Source organism: Elephas maximus, chromosome 7, assembly GCF_024166365.1.
Source record: "Elephas maximus indicus isolate mEleMax1 chromosome 7, mEleMax1 primary haplotype, whole genome shotgun sequence".
Classification (NCBI taxonomy): domain Eukaryota; kingdom Metazoa; phylum Chordata; class Mammalia; order Proboscidea; family Elephantidae; genus Elephas; species Elephas maximus.
In genome coordinates, this window is record NC_064825.1 from 5,943,820 (window position 1) to 5,950,307 (window position 6,488).

Sequence of the window (6,488 nt, forward strand, 5' to 3'; positions counted from 1 at the left end):
AGTTTGGGTGTGTGTTCACGTTAGTGTTAAGGTTAGGTTTAGGGTTCGGGTTAGGGTTGCGCTTATGTTTAGGGTTAGGTTTCGGTTTAGCCTTAGTATGAAGTTTAGGTTACGGGTGAGCTTAAGACAAGGGTTAGTATACGGGTTAGGATTTTAGTTAGTGTTAGACATTAGGTTTAGTGGGTTAGGCTTAGGATTATCCTTATGGTTAGGGTAGGCTTAAGTTTAGGGTTAAGGTTAGGGTTAGGGTTAGATAGGGTTTCTGTTCGTGTTAGAGTTAGGGTTAGGTTTAAGGTTAGGGATAGCGTTATGTTTAGGGTTGGGGATACGGTTAAGGTTTAGGGTGACTGTTAGTGTTAGGTTTACACTTAAGGAGAGGGTTTAGGTTAATTGTTATGGTTAGGTTTAGAGTTAGAGTTAGGGTTCGGGTGAAGTTTCAGTTAATAGTGAGTGTTAGTGTTAAGGTTGGAGTTAGGGTTAAGGTTAGTGTTAGGAGTAGGTTTAGGGTTAGGGTTAGAGTCAGGGTAGGGCTAAGGTTACTGTTAAGTCTAGGTTTAAACTAAAGGGTACTGCTAGGTTAGGGTTATGGTTAGGTTTAGAGTTAGAGTGAGTGCTAGCGTTTAGGATTAGGGTTAGGGTCAAGTTTAGAGTTATTGTTAGGGTTAGGGTTAGGGTTACGGTAGACTGAAGGTTAGGGTTAATTTTCGGGTTAGGGTCAGGGTTAGGTTTAGGTCAGGGTTAGGGCTAGGATTAGGGATAGGGTTAGGGTTGGTGAAAGGGTTAGGGGTTCGTGTGAGGGTTAGTGTTAGGTTTACAGATAAGCTGATGTTTTAGGGTGTTACGGTTAGGGTTAGGGATAGAGTTCGGGTTAGGGTTAGGTTTATGCTCAGGATTAGGGTTAGGGTCAGGGTCAGGGGAGATTTAGTGTTATGTTTCGGTTTCTTTTTTTAGTTTTAGGGTTAGGGTTAGCATGAAGTTTATGTTAAGCGTGAGGTTTAGGGTTAGGGGTTAGGGGTTAGGATTCAGGTTAGGGTCAGGGTTAGGCTTATGTTTAGCTTTAGGGTTGGGATTAGGGTTAGGGTTAGGGTTAGTTTTAGTTTTGTTTAGGGTTAGGGTTTGAATGAAGTTAGGGTAGGTTTAGTGTTCCGGTTAGGGTGAAATTTTGGTTAAGAGTGAGGGTTTGGTTTAGGGTTAGGGTTAGAGTTAAGGTGAGAGTTTAGGTTTAGGTTTAGGGTTAAGTTTAGGTTTAGGCTAAGGATTAGGGTTAGAGTTAGGGTTAGGGGTTAGTGTTTCTGTTAGGTTTAGGGTAGGGTTAGTTTTAGGGTTATGTTTAGGGTTAGGGTAAGAGTTAGAGTTACGTTTACAGTTAAGATGAGTGTTTTGAGTGTTACCGTTAGGGCTAGGGTTACGGTTAGAGTTAGGGTTAGGGGTTAGTGTTAGGTGTAAGTTTATAGTAGGCTCAAAGTCAGGTTAAGGTTAGGGTAGGGTTAGGGTCAGGGTTAGGATTAGGATTAGGTTGAGGGCGAGGGTCAGGGTCAGCGATATTGTAAGGGTTCGGTTTAGGGTCACAAGTGGGCCGAGTTTAAGGTTAGGGTTCAGTTTAAGGGTAGGGTTTTTTTTTCTTTAAAGTTAAAGTTAGGGTTAGTTTTAGGTTAGGGATAGGGTGAAGTTTAAGATAGGGTGAGGGTTAGGGTTATGGCTAAGGTTTGGGTTCGTTCTGAGGTGGTGTTAAAGTTATTTTTAGGGTTAGGGTTAAGTTTACGGGTTCTGTTTAGTTTTAGGGTATTGTCAGATTTTAGGTTAGGGTTACATGAAATTAACAGTCAGAGTTCCGGTTTGTGTTAGGCGTTGTGGTTGGGGTGAGGGTTAGGTTTATGGTTAGGGTTGGGTAGGGTTAGGATTATGCTCATGGTAAGGTGTTGGGGTTAGAAGTGTGGTTTAGGGTTAGGGTTTGGGTGAGGGTTCCGGTTAAGCATTGTGGTTCTGGCCATGGTTAGGTTTGGTTTAGGGTTATGGTTAGGATTATGATTAGGTTTCAGGTTAGTGTTCGAGTTCGGGTGAGAGTTAGGGTTAAGGTTTGGGTTAGGCTTTGGTGTTAGGGGTTAGGGTTTGGGTTAGGGTTAGGGTTATTGTTAGGGCTCAGGGTTTCACGTTAGTGTTAGGGTTAGGTTCAGGGATAGTGTTAGGGTTAGGTTTGGGGAATACGGTTAGGGGTTAGGGTGAGGGTTACGGTTAATTTTACAGTTAAGGTGAGGGTTTAGGGGAAGTGTCATCATTAGGGTTAGAGTTAGGGTTAGGTTTAGGGTTATGGTTAGGTGTTGGGCAATATTTAGGTTTAGGTCCAGGTATAGGATTAGAGTTTGTGTTGTATTTAGGGTCAAGGTTAGAGTTAGGATTAGGGTTAGGTTTAGGTCTCGGTTTAGGATTAAGATTACGTTTAGGGTTAGGTTCAGGGCTATTGTAAGGGTTAAGATTAGGGTTCCATATGGACTAGCATTATGGTTAGAGTTATGTTTCAGGATAAGGTTTGGGTTAGGTTTAGGTTTAGGGTTAATGTTAGGGTTAGGGTTTGGGTGAAGTTTAGGATAGGGGCAGGGTTATTTCGGTTGTTAGGGCTAGAGTTTGGGTGTGTGTTCACGTTAGTGTTAAGGTTAGGTTTAGAGTTCGGGATAGGGTTGCGCTTATGTTTAGGGTTAGGTTTCGGTTTAGCCTTAGTATGAAGTTTAGGTTACGGGGGAGCTTAAGACAAGGGTTAGTATACGGGTTAGGAGTTTAGTTAGTGTTAGACATTAGGTTTAGTGGGTTAGGCTTAGGATTATCCTTATGGTTAGGGTAGGCTTAAGTTTAGGGTTAATGTTAGGGTTAGGGTTAGATAGGGTTTCTGTTCGTGTTAGAGTTAGGGTTAGGTTTAAGGTTAGGGATAGCGTTATGTTTAGGGTTGGGGATACGGTTAAGGTTTAGGGTGACTGTTAGTGTTAGGTTTACACTTAAGGAGAGGGTTTAGGTTAATTGTTATGGTTAGGTTTAGAGTTAGAGTTAGGGTTCGGGTGAAGTTTCAGTTAATAGTGAGTGTTAGTGTTAAGGTTGGAGTTAGGGTTAAGGTTAGTGTTAGGAGTAGGTTTAGGGTTAGGGTTAGAGTCAGGGTAGGGCTAAGGTTACTGTTAAGTCTAGGTTTAAACTAAAGGGTACTGCTAGGTTAGGGTTATGGTTAGGTTTAGAGTTAGAGTGAGTGCTAGCGTTTAGGATTAGGGTTAGGGTCAAGTTTAGAGTTATTGTTAGGGTTAGGGTTACGGTAGACTGAAGGTTAGGGTTAATTTTCGGGTTAGGGTCAGGGTTAGGTTTAGGTCAGGGTTAGGGCTAGGATTAGGGATAGGGTTAGGGTTGGTGAAAGGGTTAGGGGTTCGTGTGAGGGTTAGTGTTAGGTTTACAGATAAGCTGATGTTTTAGGGTGTTACGGTTAGGGTTAGGGATAGAGTTCGGGTTAGGGTTAGGTTTATGCTCAGGATTAGGGTTAGGGTCAGGGTCAGGGGAGATTTAGTGTTATGTTTCGGTTTCTTTTTTTAGTTTTAGGGTTAGGGTTAGCATGAAGTTTATGTTAAGCGTGAGGTTTAGGGTTAGGGGTTAGGGCTTAGGATTCAGGTTAGGGTCAGGGTTAGGCTTATGTTTAGCTTTAGGGTTGGGATTAGGGTTAGGGTTAGGGTTAGTTTTAGTTTTGTTTAGGGTTAGGGTTTGAATGAAGTTAGGGTAGGTTTAGTGTTCCGGTTAGGGTGAAATTTTGGTTAAGAGTGAGGGTTTGGTTTAGGGTTAGGGTTAGAGTTAAGGTGAGAGTTTAGGTTTAGGTTTAGGGTTAAGTTTAGGTTTAGGCTAAGGATTAGGGTTAGAGTTAGGGTTAGGGGTTAGTGTTTCTGTTAGGTTTAGGGTAGGGTTAGTTTTAGGGTTATGTTTAGGGTTAGGGTAAGAGTTAGAGTTACGTTTACAGTTAAGATGAGTGTTTTGAGTGTTACCGTTAGGGCTAGGGTTACGGTTAGAGTTAGGGTTAGGGGTTAGTGTTAGGTGTAAGTTTATAGTAGGCTCAAAGTCAGGTTAAGGTTAGGGTAGGGTTAGGGTCAGGGTTAGGATTAGGATTAGGTTGAGGGCGAGGGTCAGGGTCAGCGATATTGTAAGGGTTCGGTTTAGGGTCACAAGTGGGCCGAGTTTAAGGTTAGGGTTCGGTTTAAGGGTAGGGTTTTTTTTTCTTTAAAGTTAAAGTTAGGGTTAGTTTTAGGTTAGGGATAGGGTGAAGTTTAAGATAGGGTGAGGGTTAGGGTTATGGCTAAGGTTTGGGTTCGTTCTGAGGTGGTGTTAAAGTTATTTTTAGGGTTAGGGTTAAGTTTACGGGTTCTGTTTAGTTTTAGGGTATTGTCAGATTTTAGGTTAGGGTTACATGAAATTAACAGTCAGAGTTCCGGTTTGTGTTAGGCGTTGTGGTTGGGGTGAGGGTTAGGTTTATGGTTAGGGTTGGGTAGGGTTAGGATTATGCTCATGGTAAGGTGTTGGGGTTAGAAGTGTGGTTTAGGGTTAGGGTTTGGGTGAGGGTTCCGGTTAAGCATTGTGGTTCTGGCCATGGTTAGGTTTGGTTTAGGGTTATGGTTAGGATTATGATTAGGTTTCAGGTTAGTGTTCGAGTTCGGGTGAGAGTTAGGGTTAAGGTTTGGGTTAGGCTTTGGTGTTAGGGGTTAGGGTTTGGGTTAGGGTTAGGGTTATTGTTAGGGCTCAGGGTTTCACGTTAGTGTTAGGGTTAGGTTCAGGGATAGTGTTAGGGTTAGGTTTGGGGAATACGGTTAGGGGTTAGGGTGAGGGTTACGGTTAATTTTACAGTTAAGGTGAGGGTTTAGGGGAAGTGTCATCATTAGGGTTAGAGTTAGGGTTAGGTTTAGGGTTATGGTTAGGTGTTGGGCAATATTTAGGTTTAGGTCCAGGTATAGGATTAGAGTTTGTGTTGTATTTAGGGTCAAGGTTAGAGTTAGGATTAGGGTTAGGTTTAGGTCTCGGTTTAGGATTAAGATTACGTTTAGGGTTAGGTTCAGGGCTATTGTAAGGGTTAAGATTAGGGTTCCATATGGACTAGCATTATGGTTAGAGTTATGTTTCAGGATAAGGTTTGGGTTAGGTTTAGGTTTAGGGTTAATGTTAGGGTTAGGGTTTGGGTGAAGTTTAGGATAGGGGCAGGGTTATTTCGGTTGTTAGGGCTAGAGTTTGGGTGTGTGTTCACGTTAGTGTTAAGGTTAGGTTTAGAGTTCGGGATAGGGTTGCGCTTATGTTTAGGGTTAGGTTTCGGTTTAGCCTTAGTATGAAGTTTAGGTTACGGGGGAGCTTAAGACAAGGGTTAGTATACGGGTTAGGAGTTTAGTTAGTGTTAGACATTAGGTTTAGTGGGTTAGGCTTAGGATTATCCTTATGGTTAGGGTAGGCTTAAGTTTAGGGTTAATGTTAGGGTTAGGGTTAGATAGGGTTTCTGTTCGTGTTAGAGTTAGGGTTAGGTTTAAGGTTAGGGATAGCGTTATGTTTAGGGTTGGGGATACGGTTAAGGTTTAGGGTGACTGTTAGTGTTAGGTTTACACTTAAGGAGAGGGTTTAGGTTAATTGTTATGGTTAGGTTTAGAGTTAGAGTTAGGGTTCGGGTGAAGTTTCAGTTAATAGTGAGTGTTAGTGTTAAGGTTGGAGTTAGGGTTAAGGTTAGTGTTAGGAGTAGGTTTAGGGTTAGGGTTAGAGTCAGGGTAGGGCTAAGGTTACTGTTAAGTCTAGGTTTAAACTAAAGGGTACTGCTAGGTTAGGGTTATGGTTAGGTTTAGAGTTAGAGTGAGTGCTAGCGTTTAGGATTAGGGTTAGGGTCAAGTTTAGAGTTATTGTTAGGGTTAGGGTTAGGGTTACGGTAGACTGAAGGTTAGGGTTAATTTTCGGGTTAGGGTCAGGGTTAGGTTTAGGTCAGGGTTAGGGCTAGGATTAGGGATAGGGTTAGGGTTGGTGAAAGGGTTAGGGGTTCGTGTGAGGGTTAGTGTTAGGTTTACAGATAAGCTGATGTTTTAGGGTGTTACGGTTAGGGTTAGGGATAGAGTTCGGGTTAGGGTTAGGTTTATGCTCAGGATTAGGGTTAGGGTCAGGGTCAGGGGAGATTTAGTGTTATGTTTCGGTTTCTTTTTTTAGTTTTAGGGTTAGGGTTAGCATGAAGTTTATGTTAAGCGTGAGGTTTAGGGTTAGGGGTTAGGGGTTAGGATTCAGGTTAGGGTCAGGGTTAGGCTTATGTTTAGCTTTAGGGTTGGGATTAGGGTTAGGGTTAGGGTTAGTTTTAGTTTTGTTTAGGGTTAGGGTTTGAATGAAGTTAGGGTAGGTTTAGTGTTCCGGTTAGGGTGAAATTTTGGTTAAGAGTGAGGGTTTGGTTTAGGGTTAGGGTTAGAGTTAAGGTGAGAGTTTAGGTTTAGGTTTAGGGTTAAGTTTAGGTTTAGGCTAAG